Raw genomic sequence first — 3763 nt, forward strand, 5'->3', positions numbered from 1 at the left:
GTGCTGGGGGATTGAACCGCGGTCCCTGATGCTTTTGCTAAGCTTGTTCTAAGTAGGTGCTTTAGACCACTGAGCCATCTCTCCAGCCCCTCTAAAATGTCTTTGATAGTAGTGATATAGCTACCTAGTAACAAATTTTCACACGGTTTATTACAGAAATTAAAAGAGTTCTTTCTGAAATAGACAGTGACAAGCCAAAGGAGAAAAATGCAACCTCAGGACCTCAGCTCACCCAGAAGAAGTCTGGGAGACATCAACATAGAAGAAATTAGAAGGCACACACCTGAACTGTCTCAAATGACAGGGACTGAATTATAGAAGCAATTCCAGGTGGGGAGAGAGGAAATCAGATCAGAAATAATCTCTCAGGTAAAGAAATGATAATCAGAATGAAAATATTGCTGAGAATATTGAAAGAAGACATAGATAAAAATATAGTGGAGCATAGAAAAATGATGGAAACCTTAAATGAATGTATAGTAAAGAATTGGATGCATGAAAGAGACTCAATGAGATATCTAGGCAATTAAAACTTCCATCAAAACCTGGCAAAAGACTTGGAATAAAACTGAAGATAGACTTTCAGATCTTGAAGACATAGTTGTAACTAGAAACCAGGAAAGGAAAAATCTCTTAAGAATAAGAAGAAACCAGGACATAATGATTGAACATTTAGAACATGACACAAAGATGAACATCATAGGACTGATAGGTTTCAATAAAAAGGAGTTAACACAAGTGACACAAAAAGGCAATTTGCAAAAGTAATAGCAGACAACTGTGTTCACTTTGGCAGCACCTATACTAAAATTGGAACAATACAGAGGAGATTAGCATGGCCCTTTTGCAAGGACGACACGCAAATTTGTGAAGCATTCCGTATTTAAAAAAAAAAAAGTGCAGACAACTTCCCAAGCATGGGAAAAGAATCTGACATTCAGAAAGTGAGATATGTAGGACTCCAGTTAATGTCAACCAGAATAAATCTACACCCAGAAATGCAACAATCAAGATGCCAGAAATTCATCACAAGAATAATATATTAAAAACTGTTGGAGAGAAGAGATTCCACATAAAGAAAAGCCCTTCTTTAATCACATCTGGTTTCTTACTGAAAACTATAAAGTCAAAAAGAGTTTGGAGAGAAGTATTTCAAGGCCTGAAAGAAAACAGCTTCTGACCTATACTGAAATACCTTGCAAAACTATTTTCAAAATTAATAGAGGAGTAAAATACTTCCACAACAAAGAACAGCTAAAGATATTCATAACGATAAAACCAACCCTACAAAGAATACTAGAAGATATTCTAGAAAGAGATAACCATGACCACAATTCCAAAAACAACAACAGAAAGACACCATCAAGCAGGGCAAGCAATTAAACACAGGGGAAAAGTAGAGAACCAAGAGCAGGAAAACATGACAAAGAAAAGCAAATGCATATCAGTTTTAACTAGCAATGTAAATGGTCCCAGTTCATCAATTAAAATTGTTTATTTTAATTGGCAGAGTGGATTAAGAAACAAAATCCAACAATATGCTGTATACAACAAATACATTTAATTCAAAAGGAAATTCACAGGCTGAGAGTCAAAGGCTGGAAAGCAATACTACATGCAGAAGGAACTCTCTCTCTCTCTCTCTCTCTCTCTCTCTCTCTCTCTCGCACACACACACACACACACACACACACAAAACAGGGGTAGCTATTCTGCTCACAGACAACGTGAACTTCACACCAGGAATGATGCAATGAGATAAAGTAGGTAATTACATGCTTGTTAGGATGAAACTTCAAAGGAAAATATAACAATCATAAATATGTGTGCACCAAATATAGGAACACCAAACGATATAAGACAAATTTAAAAGGGCATGAAAAATCAAATAACAAATAACACAATCTTAATGGAAGACATTCACACCCACTGTTTGAAAGATATATGTCAATCATACAAAAATTATTTTTTTTCTTTTTTATAAAAATTTTATTTATGTATGTATTTATTTTTGCAGTACTAAGGTTCGATTTCAGGACCTTGAGCTTGCCAGGCAGGTGCTTATGCCTCTGAGCTATCTCCCCAGCCCAAAACAAAAAATTATTGATGAGGTGGCCTGGGAGATGGCTCAGTAGAATAAGCGCTTGCCTGGCAAGTGCAAGGGCATGAGTTCAATTCCTGGTCCCACCCCCCAAAAAAAATTATTGATGAGGTCGAGGGACTGAACCAAACCATTGAGCAATTGAACTAAGTAGATGTTTACAAAGTGTTCTACTCATCCACTCTTAAGACACATCCTTTTCAGCTGCTCATTCGATATTCTCTGAAGTAGACCACACATAGCTGTCCACAGAACATCCTTAAGTAAACCCAAGGGAATTGAAATTATCCCACACATGTTATCAGACCCTAGTGCAATGAAACTGGAAATTCAGGATAAAAGAAACTGCAAAAACTCCCAAAACTCATGGAGATTAAATAACATCCAGCTGAGCAACCAATGGGTCAGAGAAGAAATTAAAGGAGAAATCAAACAGTGTCCACAATCAAACAAAAATTTAAACACAACTTACCAGAATTTGTGGAATGCAATGAAAGATAGTGGTGAGCTCTCACATTAAGAAAAAAGGATGGGAACAAATAAATATCCTAATGCTGCACCTCAAGGTTCTAGAAAAAGAAGAACAAGTCAAGCACAAAGTCCAAAGAAAGGGGAAAATGATAAAGATCAGAGCAGAAATCAATGCAATTAAGATGAAGAAAACAATATAAAGAGTTAATGTATTGAAGAGTTGGGTCTATGAAAACTTAAATAAAATGGTTAAAGCCCTACTCAACCTCATGAAAAGGGAAAAAACACTCAAATACATGCAGTAAGGAATTAAAAAGGTTGAAATTACTAGAGATCATGTAAATTCAGAAGATACTAATACCTATATCCAAAATATTTACTCTCACAGGATGGAAAATGTATGAGAAATGGACAAATTTCAGGATACATATTAATTATTAACTTGAACCATTAATGTGTAAAAATGCTGAATAACCCAATATCACTTAATGAAATTGAAAATGTAATAAAAATGTTACAAGGAAAATACAGCCCAGATCCTGATGGATTCAAAGTTGAATTCTATGAGAAATTTAGGGAAAATTTAATGACAATACTTCTCAAATTCATAAATGAAACTGAAAGGAAAACAATTCTCCCAAGCTCATTCCTGAAGGTAAGAATTACTCTGATATCAACCTCAGAGAAAGACTCAACCATAAAAATTACTCATGAATCTGCTTAATTAATATAGAAGAAAAAATGCTAAAAAAGATACTAGGAAACAATGCAGCAAATCATCAACAAGCTTAGACATCATCTCTAGGTAGGATTCACCCATGGATGCAGGGATGGTTAAACTTACACAAATTGATAAATTAATTCACCACATCAACAGAGCCAACAGCAACAACAACAAATGATCATCTCATTAGATGAAGAAAAAGCTTTTATTAAAGTTCAATGCTCATTCATGATAAAATCCCTAAAAAAATTGTAATAGATGGTCTTTACCTCAACCAGACAAAATTCATCTATGACAAACCAATAGCCAACATCATACTAAATGCACAAAAACTGAAAGCTTTGTTTCTAAAATCAGGTACCAGATGAGGCTGTCCACTGTTACCAATCCTATTCAATATAGCTCTGGAAATGTTAGCCAGAACAATTAGATAAGACAGAGAAATAAAAGGAATAAGAATTGGAAAG

The 3763-nt window shown here is 35.0% G+C and overlaps 1 non-coding gene across 1 annotated transcript; it reads left to right on the plus strand.

The window, feature by feature from the left end:
- The first annotated feature begins 780 nt into the window (after positions 1–780).
- LOC111816278 lies at positions 781–887 on the plus strand. The gene has a single exon (XR_002820712.1). It is a non-coding gene; the product is annotated as a U6 spliceosomal RNA (small nuclear RNA).
- The last annotated feature ends 2876 nt before the right edge of the window (positions 888–3763 follow it).

The sequence above is a fragment of the Octodon degus genome, unplaced genomic scaffold (genome assembly GCF_000260255.1).
Source record: "Octodon degus isolate 3935 unplaced genomic scaffold, OctDeg1.0 scaffold00002, whole genome shotgun sequence".
In the NCBI taxonomy this organism is placed as follows: Eukaryota; Metazoa; Chordata; class Mammalia; order Rodentia; family Octodontidae; genus Octodon; species Octodon degus.